The 14728-nt window shown below is 36.4% G+C and overlaps 1 long non-coding RNA gene across 1 annotated transcript; it reads right to left on the bottom strand.

Annotated features, from left to right (window-relative positions):
- Window positions 1-1039: 1039 nt before the first annotated feature.
- Window positions 1040-3043, bottom strand: LOC128203639 (uncharacterized). Its single transcript, XR_008256003.1, has 3 exons — window positions 2532-3043; window positions 1946-2112; window positions 1040-1284 (listed from the first exon to the last, which is right to left on the bottom strand). It is a non-coding gene; the product is annotated as an uncharacterized LOC128203639 (long non-coding RNA).
- Between the last annotated feature and the right edge of the window lie 11685 nt (window positions 3044-14728).

The following is a 14728-nucleotide window of genomic DNA, read 5'->3' as shown; positions in this document are numbered from 1 at the left end:
CAATGACTTTGTTTCACCGATATTCCTGACGGTTTGGGGCCAAATTATCATAAATGTGACATTTCACTGCGAAAACAACAGTAGGCAAAGGAATTTGTTACTGGCTGCTACATCGGAAAGCTCGATATATCTTTAGAAGACGACGATATCTAACATTTACGGGCTGAAATCTATCGAAGTCAGAGAAATCGGATAGCCGCCATGTTGTCAACATTGATATCGATACAAAGGAAAAGCGTGTGTGTGACCCATACTGTAAATGCAAACTAGGGTAAGTTTAACTATTAATAACGCCGGTCATTCTTACAGGATTGTTGAAACAAAGACTAAATCATCACACAATATGAGTATATCATGAATGGCCCGAATGGGGAACCCGGAAGTGACATAAAATGACAGTTACATGCCAGCTATATATAACCTTATATTTTATAGTATGAGCAGGTATGTTTTTTTAAGTTAATGCATAACAAGTTTCAGTTCTCAGCGACTATAAACAATAGTGTAATAGTTGACAGGTGACAGTTGTGGGTGATACCAATCTGTAACTTTTGCATTGCTTAAACATTCATATGCTTTAATTCTTGTTCTTACAGAAATTTCACACACTCTGCCTGTTAAGGTAAACCTGGGAGGAAAAGTGCCCCCGGTGTGGGGCTTAAACTCACGACCACCATAATACTAGCACGGCGCTCTAACCAACTACGCTGACCGGGCAGCTGGTTGTAACCAACGCTGCCACCATTAAAGTATTCTGATTGATGGATATAAGGAAGTCCCGTTGTTATTGTCTTCAACAAGCCTACCGCCACAGCCTGGCACAGGGGACCTAGTATAAGACCAGAAACCGCCCCCCCCCCCCCCCCCCCATGATATTTGCCAGTCCGGGCAATGTCAACCGCAAGAGAAAACCAGTGATGGTAAGTTTTACAAATAATCGGTAGGACCTGTTTTAAAGCTTTTTATAACATTTAGTTTTACTTTGCTGTACAAAAGTTATGGACTATTTGTCCAGAAAAAAGACAACAACCACAAAGCATACAGTTAGCTATTTTCTTGTCAATATTTCATTATTATATACATGTAGAAAGCAAACATCAAATGCAGTAGCATTTACAGCCAGAATTAAAATATTTAACAAGACATGTAACTGATTTATTTTAATAGTGGCATCTTTTATTTATTTCAGGAAAGTGTGGTCTTTTGAAGAGAGTCCTTGAAGTCGTTCAGCATGTTGCGTTGTTGGATTCATGGAAGGATGTACCTATGGTGTTAGCTTCAGTCCTGGAATATAACACCAGTTGTTTCATATTTAATATCAGATTAATACATTGTTGTGTTGAAAACATTACTTAAACTTTGACATTTCTTTGGTGCTTATACATGATATTGTAGGTGTACATCTCTTTATTGCAATGGCAAATATATTTTAAAATATATCGCATAAGCAGAAGTAATTTTTCTCTATTAAAGCTGCACTTTCACAGATTGATCGCTTTGACAACTTATAAAAGATATGATTGCATTTATCATATTTTGGCTCAGAGGTTTGCTTTGTGGTTATATATAAGAACTTAATTGAAAGAATGACAAAATTAGCCCCATTCTCAAACAAAAAAGTGTCAAAACAGAAATCTGTGAGAGTGCAACTTTACGAATGGGATAAACTTTCATTAAAGATAATAGATTTACGTAATTGGCACCAAATATAAGAATAACATTGAAATCATGTACATGTTTGACTTGTTCATTATTCATAATAAGAGACTACAGTGAGTCTTTACAGCACATGCTTGGCAGAATCAAGTGAACTCAATAATTGATATAAATGATTTATATGAAAATAAGAAATCTATGAAATTGTGTCGAAATGACTGCTACAATAGCCATTGTTTACATGAAATAAATTGATTTATACAGCAAATAAAACCTTGACGATTCAGACCGTTCTGTTCTAGTTTTTTTTAGGGTGGTTCAGATATTAATCTGATTTTTGGAGGAGGTCTAGCTGATGTGAGCCGGTCCCGGTGTAAGCTTGTCAAATACACCAAACAGTACAGTAGCTGCTTGAGGGTCAGGGTTTACTTGACTGGGTTTCCCGTCGACAAAGTGCTGATATGAAAATAAGAAATCTATGAAATTGTGTCGAAACGACAGCTACAATAGCCATTGTTTACATAGTAACCAAACAAGTAGATGAGATTCGGAAGCATGCGCTGGTTCGGACAAAAATTTAGTTGTACAATAGTTCCTAATTTACTTTGAAAGCGAAGCAGTTTATAAGCTTATATTAAGGTATCAACTAAAAAAGCTCTATCTTGAATGAAATCAATCGTGTCCATGTTGAACCTGATCTTAAATGGCCATTTCTGCCGATTTGACAACACAAGCGAAAGCATAAATGTACGATGTTTAAAGTTTAAAAATAGTAACACTAATTTAGGTCACGGACAACTTCAGTATTAAACAAATTTAAAGCGGATTGATTTGCCCCCCTTATAAGCAACTAACTAGTTATTTCAGAAACATACTTTTTTACAGACGTATAGATCTTTCGCCTTTGAACGATCTTTCAAAATTTCGAAGTTCAACTGTTGGTGATGTCTTCCACAGAGTCTGATCCAGCAATTGCATTTTTCTCGCTTGTTTCGGAAATGGAACGAATTCCACGCCGTTCTGGCTACCTTGTATCCGAATTACAAGTGTCATTACAACACCTTTTTACCATAATACTTAAAAAGGCGAGGAAATGTCAATGCATGTATATGACGGACTCTGGTCAGTTTGACGGACAAAATGGCGGATAACAACACGGCTTATCAGCGCTGTATTCTGATTGGCTGATAGGACCTGTCAATCAAATCCTGTCGTAAGGTCAATTGCTTTCAATATTTTGGCTTTCCATGTCAAATATTTATTGTTATCATAGATGCAAATAAGTCATTGCCTTAACACAAAAGTAAGTACCTAAACTGGTAAATAATCCATTGAAAAGAACTTATATTGATAATTGGCTCCAAATGTAATCTTCTGTAAAAATCAACCTTGCCTTTGCGAGCATATCCCTGGATCTTTCCTTTGATGTTCCATCCTGAACATACTTTGGCTTGCACCATTCTGGAAATGCGGACAATGGGCCTGTAACAATTCAAAACGAAATTTTACAACTATAATATTAAATTGGGGTGGGGCATCATTTCAAGATCTGTTCAAAGACACAATTAAATCAGTGCCTGAATGTACAACAAGGCAATCCAAAGGACAGCCATATCCCCTGCTGTTGTTTTTTAAGTATATTTTGTTTTTTTCTCACAACCTGAAATAACATTCTCGGATATCTGAACATAAGGATATTTGTTATTCATATTGTGTGTACTAAGTGTAGGACCTTTAAATGTTAGATGTGACCTTGACCATTGAGTTATGGACACGGGTCAAGGTCACTGCTAATCATCCCAATGAGGACACATTTCTACCAGGTAATATGGTAATCCATTCCTGCAAGTTATACCCCAGACACGAGCATGTGTACTATGGCCTTTAAATGTCAGATGTGACCTTGAATATTGAGGTTTGGGCCTGGGTCAAGGTCACTCCACATCATCTCAATGACAACATTTGTAAAAAGTTATATGGTACCCATCAATGCATTTGAAATATGGACCCGGATCAAGTTCACTGCACATCATCTCAATAAGGACAACATTTGTAACAAGGAAAATGGTAATCCATTAATGCATAAGTAAGTTAAAGTCCGGACACGAAATGTTATGGACAGACAGACGGACGAAATGCATTCCTATAATCCTCTCCCCACTCTGTTGCAGGGGAATAAAATCAGAAACTTTTTAACAATCATCATTCAATGTCCGTGGACTGGAGTTGCAAATTCAAAAATATTACAACTTAAAGCTGCACTCTCACTGATTTACCGTTTTTCCAACTTTTTTATTTTTTGTCTTGGAATTAGCAAACTTTTGCTTCAATATCTGCAAACCAGTGATGAAAGACCGTTGGCAAAATGTCAGATCGCAGATTTTCATATTTCCATTCCAAATTTAATGTTTTATGGCTTAAACGGTTACTAACGGTTTAAAAAAATGCATAAACATCAATTTTGGAGAGGAAATATGAAAATCTGCCATCTGATCTTTTGTCATCAGTCTATTATATCTGGTTTTCTGATATTTATGCCAAAAACTGCTTGTTCCAAGACAAAAAATAAAAAAGTTGTCAAAACGTTCAATCTGTGAGAGTGCAGCTTTAAGTCAATTTACAAACTATCAAGGTACTGAGTATCAGTGAAAGCAGCGTTCGACACTAACGGGAGTCTGGTAGTCCGAGACTCCTAAAATTCGGCTCGGACTACCGGATTTTCCGTCTAGGCAGTCCGTCGGACTCCTTCATTTCAAAATCCAATTGTACACAAATCGTATCCGAAGGTTAAAAGTATCCGAAAGCTCGTATGTAATTATTTTGCGACTCGTCAAATCGTTATCATTTAGACGCTTTTTAAAGTAGTAATTGACGTCATTGACTGGTATTCATGTATCTTTTAATGTTTGTAATATGGTAACTAAATCGATAAAACCCGTCAAACGGTGTTTAAAAAACATTCATCGTTGATTTTAGATGTAAACAATGTTTATGTCAATGGTAAAATGGATTTCGCCACCGGCTGCGAAAAATAAAAGAACTGAAAAAGAAAAAGAAAAAAACAAAGAGTTTGTAATTTATAGAGAAAGGAAATTCAGCAAGCATGGTTAAAACAATAGTCTTGGCTGATGTTTGAACTGACATCTGTATATGAGTACCTGACTGTAGGGAGCTTTTGTCACTGTGCGCTGTAAGGTGCGATTGAAAGCCATCAACAAACTTTTAAGGGCCATGATAATATTATAAGCTAAGAAAATGCAAAAAAGGGAAAAATAATTAAATTAATCACCAGCTGGCTGCTTGTTAATTCAGCTGAACAAAGCTATCTTTGACAGGTAGTGCATTCTGTTTATGGATGCTGAACATTATTCAAAAATAAGGACAGTCCTACACAGACTATGTCACCATGTACCAAGCTTATATTGCAAAGTCTGTTAGCATTGGCACAACATATAAGGCATGTCAGTGTCTCATTGCATTGATTGCAGATGAATGTTCCAATTAAACAAAATTCAGTATTTGATAATGCCCCGTTCAATTCCCTTATATCTGATGGCTCCACAGCCGCTTCACAAGAGGCCAAGCTTCTATATGCTAGATCATCAGTTCATGGCAATTTCTTCAAGTCATATTAGAATCTATTAGATAAATAGTTTCAGTCATGTTCATGTTATTTGAATAAAACAATTAAAATATAACATAAATGTGCTCTCAGAATACATTCTCTAGTTTGCCCTTCAGAAATGAAATACCAAAGACTCTGAAATCATTGAATAAATAGTCATCAGTGCTCCAGCCAGGGGGTAGGTCAGAAATGACACTTTTGATGTGAATTAAATTAGCCTTTATGGGACGCTTGCAAGGGCCAGTACTCAACTTTTTATGTAATGTGATGTTACTTCTTTCAATACTTACAGTTTGTTACCACAGCTGTTAACTTTAAGTTAGTGTCAAAAGTAAGTACATTTATAACTCATATCTGACATTGACTGGCAAACAAAAGGACACAGCAGGGTGTAGTAAAATGGCAGCCGGGTACTTGAAAAGGGCAGCGGGTGTCCCAACCTGTTATTTAGGGCTAGCTGGAGCATTTAGTCAATAAATTTGAATAAATGTTCTAATTATCCTGGACTCCTTAATTTTATGCCGGACTCCTTGATTTTGAAATTAAGGAGTCCGGTGGACTCCTTTTCTAAAAGTCTTAGTGTCAAACACTGGAAAGTGGCTTAAACATTGGCTTTCAAGGGGCTTTCTCAAGTAAGAAAAGTAAGATGCTGGGTTTCAAATTTGGCCACGCCGGTTTGAACCCGGTCTCCGACACATTTTTTTTATATCCAGGGTTCGAATTTAACTTTGAGGAGCACTCGCAAAATTTTGCGAGTGCATTTTGAGGCAACTCACAAAATGACAAATCAACTTGCAATTTTATTATTTGCTTTATTCCCTTATAATATTGTCTAATTAAGGTAGAAATGAACACCTAAGACATATTAGGAATATTGAAAAGTATCAATCTTGAGTTACTCGACTACTAGAACTTGTTGATGGCTTATTCTATTTGGGGAGTATGGAAAGACTCGTCTGATGCTGGCAGCTTTTTGATAACAAAGCTGTCCAATAATTTGACATTGTTCACTTTGTATATTTACCCTCGCCATCGGGTAATTTAATACCCATTTGACAAGCACGCTACAGATTTCATTAAGTCTATAAGTATAAAAAACAATAAAATAATAAATTTAAAATAAAAAAGCAACAGTAAATGTAGTGTGGATACTTTGGACCATGAAATATATCGATCAACAAAGTCTATTCATTTTGACAGTTGGGCGGAAATATATTCAAAGGTTGATGGGGTTTACATATAGTGCGCAAAAGCGCTAAATTTAGCCAATGATTGAGCTAGGTGATTACATCATTCGTATTTACTTTGTATTATGCACGCCTCGGAGCATCCCGGAAAGATTCGAGATAAAACTCGGCCTTTTCCGTATTTGTTCTATTTTTGAAAACCTACTAGAGCGTGACTCTGTACTGTCTTCTTTATACTGGTAGTGTAAACATGCCACTTATAGGCTGTTTACACTCGACTACATATCGGAATTAAATTCATGTTTATTCTACTTTCCTTTTAACATTTTGTGGTCTAGAAAAAGCCACTCGCAGAATTTTGCGAGCTTGAATAAAAGTCAAGTGCTCGCAATTTCCAAATGTCGCTCGCATTTTGCGAGTATGCGAGTCTAAATTCGAACCCTGATATCAAAGCGTTACACATTCTATTCGATAATTGTCCAGACATCAGATGGTAAAAAAACCCAGTAACTTCCCAAAAACAGCATAGAAATGTCCATGTGAGCTACCACGAGGCAGATCATTTATAATGAAGATAAACACAACAATTATGTCACATCACTGACATCAGCACAGTTTACCTGTTTAGAAATAGCACATAATGGGTTCCCAGTTAAAAAAAAGCATGGAATGATATGACCTTGCAAGTCATGTGATCACAGGGCTTTTTCTGCCCATTTTGGGAAAAAGACCCTAGACATTTTGGGAAATTTTGCGTCATGAAAATGCGGAAATTGGGAAATTTTACAGTGAAAAGAAAAAGCCGTCTAGTCTCCTGTGAATTAGGAAATGATTTAATATTAGTTTATTTTCCCTTTAAAAGACCCACAATGGCTGAAATGTCAATCCTTGGGGTGTAAATATCTATTGCAATAAATCATGACAGATAATATTTCATATCTCTGAATGTGATGAAAAGCAATAATTTCTGAGTTCAATTACTAAAAAAACTTCACATCACATAATTTATTAAGATGTTGAAAATGAATCAGTACAGGTAAAAAGAATTTCTTAAAAAAAATAAAAAATAAATGTTTTTGTTTTTTTTGATTGGGATTTTTTTCTGAAGATTGGGAAAAATATCTTGTATTTTGCTTTGGGAATGGGTCCGATAGTCGGACCCGTGGGTACTATAGAAAAAGCCCTGGATCATTTCATATCTTAAACTCAACTTTAAAGCAGTGTAGCAATACATATAGCCTGGAATTAACATAACTGAGTTTTTCCATGCCGGTACAAATAAAAGGTGAATTTCTAGCTATTGAAATGCATGTTTCAGTCCAATGACTCTATTGTTTCCAAAGTAACGTGTATATATTACAACGGTTTAATTTTGTTTGTACCGGAGGATTAGGTTGGGAAAACCAGAATAGCTATAATTCCGGACTACAACTATTTGCTGTGACTTTCAGCAGAGTAGACCTTCACTGTGTCTATGTCGTGACTAGCCTTTCAGTATACTAACCAAATCTGTGATATTTATATATTATATGCAAATTATATAGATGAAAAGCATTCCTTTGGCTGCCATTTTAGAGCACCTGCTGACACTGTATAGAAACACCAAACCTAATTGTACCCAAAGACAAAGCAATAATAGTTCCCATAATTGGGTATTGGAACCATGAGTTCACTGGACCACTTTATTGACTTTTACAGCAGGGTATGTATTGATCTATAATTCATTTTTTTTCCACAACAATATATAAAAGTTATGTAAATTCTAGACAATATTTTTTAATTGTGTGCAATTGTATTATGCGGTGTCCCTTTAAAAAATTAATAGTTTCATATCTAAATCATGCTCCAGTAAGAGTACTTAATTCTTTTAGGTATTGGATTTGTATCAACGCTGTTAATAAAACAGTAATGTCATATAATGAATACCACTGACACCAAAATGTATGATTTAGGTGTATAAAATAGTGTTTTTGTTTACTAAATATGTGTCTGTTTTGATGGATTTCTGCAACTGTTTGAAGAAACTAGTTTGGTCGTTAGCTAGTGAAAAGGAGTATACACATTGTTTCACTAAAAGCAATATATAGGTACCCTATGTCTTGATATCAATATTATTCATGTTTGAAGTGTGTGTGGACATTTTTTTAAAAAAAAGAAAAGATTACTATCTTTTGACTTTTCAATGTTATAACCCTAGAGGGTATTTAGCCTTTCTTGTATGCAAGGCTCACACCTGTCATTTTTCGGCTGTGAATTTTAACAAATTCACAGACAGGCTAAAAAACAGACATTTTTTTCAAATATTCTGTTTGTCATGTATAGTATACTATGAGAAATTTGTCTCTCAAACTGTCTGAAGAGTGACAATTTTAAATTTTTGAAAAAGATGATCACACAAGTTAAATTGCACCAGTCAATTGTAACAACAAATTCCCAGGTCTGGGGGGAAAAAAGCGTGGTAACCAATAACTGGTGCATTGCATGCCACTTCCATGAGACAGAATTGTCATATTCGGAGGCAATTGTGCAGAGACCATGAAAAATACCGTCATGTTTACATGTTGAAATTAGACTTGGAAGATAAACAAGCCCAAATGCTTTATTTAACATAAACACCTTGAGACAACCACCTTATAAAATAGAAAAAAATAGAAAAAGATGTAGCAAAAGGCAGATGTGGGAAACAACAGTCCGGGTGCAATACCCTAGCTCTTTTACGAAGAGACCCCTTAGTTCCTTCACGGGCTAGGTGTGAAGCACTGATACACAGGGTGCAACTTACCTAGACTAAACCAGTACTGAATACATCACTTTTTCAAGCACTACACTGCCAGGCACCAGACAAGGGAGCTACATGTACTTGTACCAACTTTTAAAGTATTTCAGTAAGAAGTGGCTTGGGAGTTTGAACCCTGACCTCCAACTCCTTAGGCGGACAACTTTACAACTGGGCATCGGAGACAGTTATAGATATCTACCGGCAGTATTAATTTACTGTGACAATTCACAAACATGTTTTTTTCATTTCTTAACTCCTGTGTACATGGTTGTAAACATCAGTTTATTGGAGCATTTTAAATGTTTGACAACTATTTCCTCATGATAAATTGTTTTATTTTGTTCTTTTACATGACAAGCAGCCAACAATGTGGCTCTTACTTCTAAATAGAAGATTCTGATGTTGGTGATGAAATTCACATACCGTGACGTCAACTTTCATATAACCTGATCTAATAGCCAAATTGCTAAAACATTGGCCTTTGTTTACCACGATCTATTATGCACCAGTCAATTGTAACCAGGCTCCCCCCCCCCCGAAGGTCTGACTTTCGGTCCGGCCAACCCCGGGTAAAATCCCCGCCCTGTGGGGACGTTCTGATGGTTAAACCCAGGCCAAATGACCCGCACCCCAGAGACTCTATATAACGCCCAATCTCGGCTTAATATGGCCCTATGACAAAACCACCACGGTCACCTGGCCCTGCGGGGTCACCTGGAAAGTAAAAACACGGCCCTTTTCCCCGGTATACCCCCAGACCTGGGGGAACCATGGTTACAATTGACTGGTGCATTATTTGATGAATACAGGGCTTGCCTTGGTCATTAATTTCATCTTGTTTGTTGAGTACTTTTTAAAAAAAATTATGCCATTTCATGTAAATACGCTTAAAAATCATAATGTAGCACACCCAGGAATGACCTCAGAAGATTCATGTGCATTTTTGAGGTTTTGTGGTTATGTTAACTTCAAGATATCTATAAATATAAATAATCTTAACATTTGAATTGCAATTGTTCCAAAAAACATTTGAAACAATAAATAACTTGAGTGAGGCTTATGCACCAGTCAATTGTAACCAGGCTCCCCCCCCCCCCCCCCCCGAAGGTCTGACTTTCGGTCCGGCCAACCCCGGGTAAAATCCCCGCCCTGTGGGGACGTTCTGATGGTTAAACCCAGGCCAAATGACCCGCACCCCAGAGACTCTATATAACGCCCAATCTCGGCTTAATATGGCCCTATGACAAAACCACCACGGTCACCTGGCCCTGCGGGGTCACCTGGAAAGTAAAAACACGGCCCTTTTCCCCGGTATACCCCCAGACCTGGGGGAACCATGGTTACAATTGACTGGTGCATTATTTGATGAATACAGGGCTTGCCTTGGTCATTAATTTCATCTTGTTTGTTGAGTACTTTTTAAAAAAAAATATGCCATTTCATGTAAATACGCTTAAAAATCATAATGTAGCACACCCAGGAATGACCTCAGAAGATTCATGTGCATTTTTGAGGTTTTGTGGTTATGTTAACTTCAAGATATCTATAAATATAAATAATCTTAACATTTGAATTGCAATTGTTCCAAAAAACATTTGAAACAATAAATAACTTGAGTGAGGCTTATGCACCAGTCAATTGTAACCACGCCCCCCCCCCTCCAGGTCTGGGGGATAGCGGGGACTTTGACTTTCGGCCCAGCCAACCCCAGCTAAAATCCCCGCCCTGCGGGAACGAACAGATGGTAAGATCCCCGCCAAATGCCCCCGCCCCCCAGGGACCCTAGGTATATTTAAAGCGAAGACAAAACCATCGCATTCACCCGGCACTGTGGGGCCACCTGAAAGGTAAAAACACGGCCCATTTCCCCAGCTATCCCTGGTATATACCCCACCCCCCCCCCCGGACCTAGGGGGGCCGTGGTTACAATTGACTGGTGCATTACAGTAGTGTTTATTCAAAATAGCATACGTATGAATTATAATTGTATGACCATGCACGTATACGGTATATGTGCCCTCCATAGCATAATTTTAATGGTGATTTTCTTTCCATAAAATGAACGATTTTTTTACATAAAAAAATATTAGATCGGGAATCTGTTGTCACATTAACCAAAGATGTTTCATACGAAATTTTAAGTTACAACAAAAAAGATAAGTGTGAAAAAAAATACTTAAAAAGTGTACGGATTTGTATCCTTAGCCTGTATGTAGTCGAAGTAAAAACAAAACAAGAGGCCCAAAAGGGCCTATGCTCTACTGGCATGGCTTTTGTGGTCATATCAATCCAGAGCATGTATGTATGGGTAAAAGGCAACAGACATATATAGTTTATGTTTTGTGTTTGGGTTACCTAAAAACGTAGCACGTTCAACATCTGAGCCCAGAAAGTATTGTAAGCAGATTAGTTGCATGAACTATTTTAATATGTGCCAAGTAAAAGTCATCTGACAAAAAAAAATGCTTTCAAAACTGTACTCATAGTAAAAAATTCTGTAGTTTTAAAAGTTAAAAAAAGTTGGTCAAAGTCAAGGGCATCCTAGGACAACATTGATCAATTTGAACAAACATTCACAATCAATTGTGCTGAGATGGATGCACGAACACACAAAAAGATTTTCAAACCTTTCCAGATTTATGTTTACCAAACCTGTGAACCCTGGGTGTGGCCAGTAATGACACCAGGTGCATAACTTAAACATTCACAAACAATTTTGTTAAGATGAATGCACAAACTATAGAACTTAAAGCTAAAAAATGGCCTTTGGGCTTTCAACAAGAACAAGGCAGAGTAATTCACAAAATCAGCTGCAGAAGCAAAAAGCAAATTGTCTCTCAAAATCCTAGACTTGCAAATTGTCTCCCTTAACTCTAGACTTGAATTTACATGTACATGTAAACTTGGCTAAATATAGAATTCGCTCATGCAGACCTGGCTAAAAATAGAAAGCATTTCTTTGAAACTTTCATGGCCCATAATCTAGGCATTCATGGGCGGATCTGGCTGGTTTTCGAAAGGAACCGAGCTCTAATCTATATTTAGATACTGTACAAGTTTCATCGAGATACAATCAAAACTGAAGACTGCATCGTGTTCACAACCAATTGTTTACACAATAGCATTTTTTTTATACTATCAAGGGCCATAATCTAGGCATGCATGGGCGGATCAGGCTGGTTTTCGAAAGGAACCCAGCTCTAATGGATATCTAGATACTGTGCAAGTTTCATCAAGATACAATCAAAAGACTGTATCGTGTTCACAAGCAATTGTTTACAGACGCACGAACGCACGACCGCACGGATGCACATACTACGTACACATTACCATCGCATAAGCTCTACTGGCCTTTGGCCAGTAGAGCTTAAAAGAACTAACAAATGAAAAACATCAAATATTATTTTGGAATTGGATCGATGCCATTTTCACCGTTGGCTACGACGCTAAACTCAATTCAACAAAGTATTTAAATTACACACATTTAACACCACTTATCTTCTCATGATTTCATACAAACATGCAACCAAGTATGCGTAAGTCTCGTTACCGGCAACACATTTCCTTCTTCTAGGCAGCCATTTTTGTTACAGTCAGCATCACGGTAGTGTAGCACCGCGCATGCCCACACCACGTGACTATTTTAATATTCCATATATGGTAAAAACCGAAAAACTTACCACAGCCTAGTAGACTGGTACCCTACGTTTATTTTTGATAAAAATCTAGGTATGCGCCAATCCGGATCAGCAGGTGCTCGTCAGTTGTCAATGTCAACAAAATGGCGGAACTTGCACCAAAGTAATGAATGATACGACAGGATTTTGGAGAAATATCTCTTGTTGACTGATTTATTTAAGCGGATAACCGCCTATATTCATTTATCTCAGTCAAGGTCCTTGATATCAATTCATTCACACACATTCACATTCACACTTGCCAATTCATAAGCCCAACTGAGTGGTCGTCGTGGCTCGAAACTGATATAAAGATAATTATTTATTGAAGTCTAAAAACTCTCATTAACGTAAACATAAAAACAAATTTTAATAAAACAAAAATAGTCAGCTAGGCTAAAAATAAAATAGTAATCCTGTTATAAGGGACTTAGGAATTTTCGAGAAATTGGGGCCAGAATTTAGCAAAGGTGCTTGTCACATTGCCTGGATACAGTAACACATTTTTTTTTTATTTTTTTTTTTGGTCAAAATAGTGAATATATGTCATTTAAAAATTTATTCCACAATTTTTCATTAAAGAAAATTAGTATAATGTATAAATAAATATGTGACGAGCACCTTTGGAATTTAGCTGAACTCACACCTGAAGGACCGCATATCAAGTTTATAGAGATGCTTTGGAATAATTTAAAAGTGTCACAATAATACATCTGTGCAGATACGGACATTACGGACCAGACATAACAGACCAGAATTGGGGATATAACAAACCATATTTAGGGACATTATGGACCATGATAAATAATTTTTCTAACAGTTTGTTTTAACTTTATAACATATCATATTTGCAGACAATGATATATAATTTAACTCATAGTTTGTTTTTACTTTATAATGTACCATATTTCCGGACATTATGAACCATAAACTATATATCACTCACAGTTTGTTTTAGAACAAAATTTATAAAATGCCATATTTGAGGTCAATTATTGACAATGATTTATAATTTTACATACAACTTGCAATTCGGATTTTTTATATGTTCTTAGAGGTGATAGATTGCTTTCTGAAATAAACTTTGGATTGTCATATTTGTTTGTTTTCCATTTCATCTGTTTTAATTAAAAGGTTCAGTGAAAGTGCGCCATCACACTGGGTTTTCACACTTTCATGATTGCCAATTAAAGGCTGTCAGTATAATGTTTGTTTCTTTTATTATATACCATTCCAATTATAATTACGGGCTACAATTACAACTAATTAACACTGATTTATGCAACAGAAATTGCCAGAAACAGTTTTAAACATCAGTTGGAGTGAATAAATTAAAAAAAAAAATGTTAATAACATTATAAATCATGGTTTGTAAGTTTCTCAAGATGGTCCGTAATGTCCCTAAATATGGTCCGTTATGTCTGGTCCGTAATTTCCATAGTCTGGTTTGTCCGTAATTTGGTATATATAGGGGCCCAACTGTATCGTACACACGGTATGCCACAATATATACAATTTTAACAGGTTGAAATTCAAAAATTCTTCAAAAATCTTCATGTTAATTCACTTACAGCTATTGCTTTATACTACTTCAAGGCATAATTGTAAGTTTATTAATAGCTTGGCATCAAATTTTCTACAAGTCCTGCTATATAAATTACAAAATTTAAGCAAGCCTGGAAAACATTTTACCAGTGCAGGGCTAACAGGCTTGTGTTAATTTCAACTGCTGGCACATTAGCCATTTTTAGCACTGATAAAGTTAAGAAATTCTTAAATTGGAATGAAACTTAAAACAAACCTC

Source organism: Mya arenaria, chromosome 1 (genome assembly GCF_026914265.1).
Source record: "Mya arenaria isolate MELC-2E11 chromosome 1, ASM2691426v1".
NCBI classification, from domain to species: Eukaryota; Metazoa; Mollusca; class Bivalvia; order Myida; family Myidae; genus Mya; species Mya arenaria.
The sequence above is the reverse complement of the archived record's forward strand: the minus strand, read 5'-3'. Positions and strand labels throughout refer to the sequence as shown.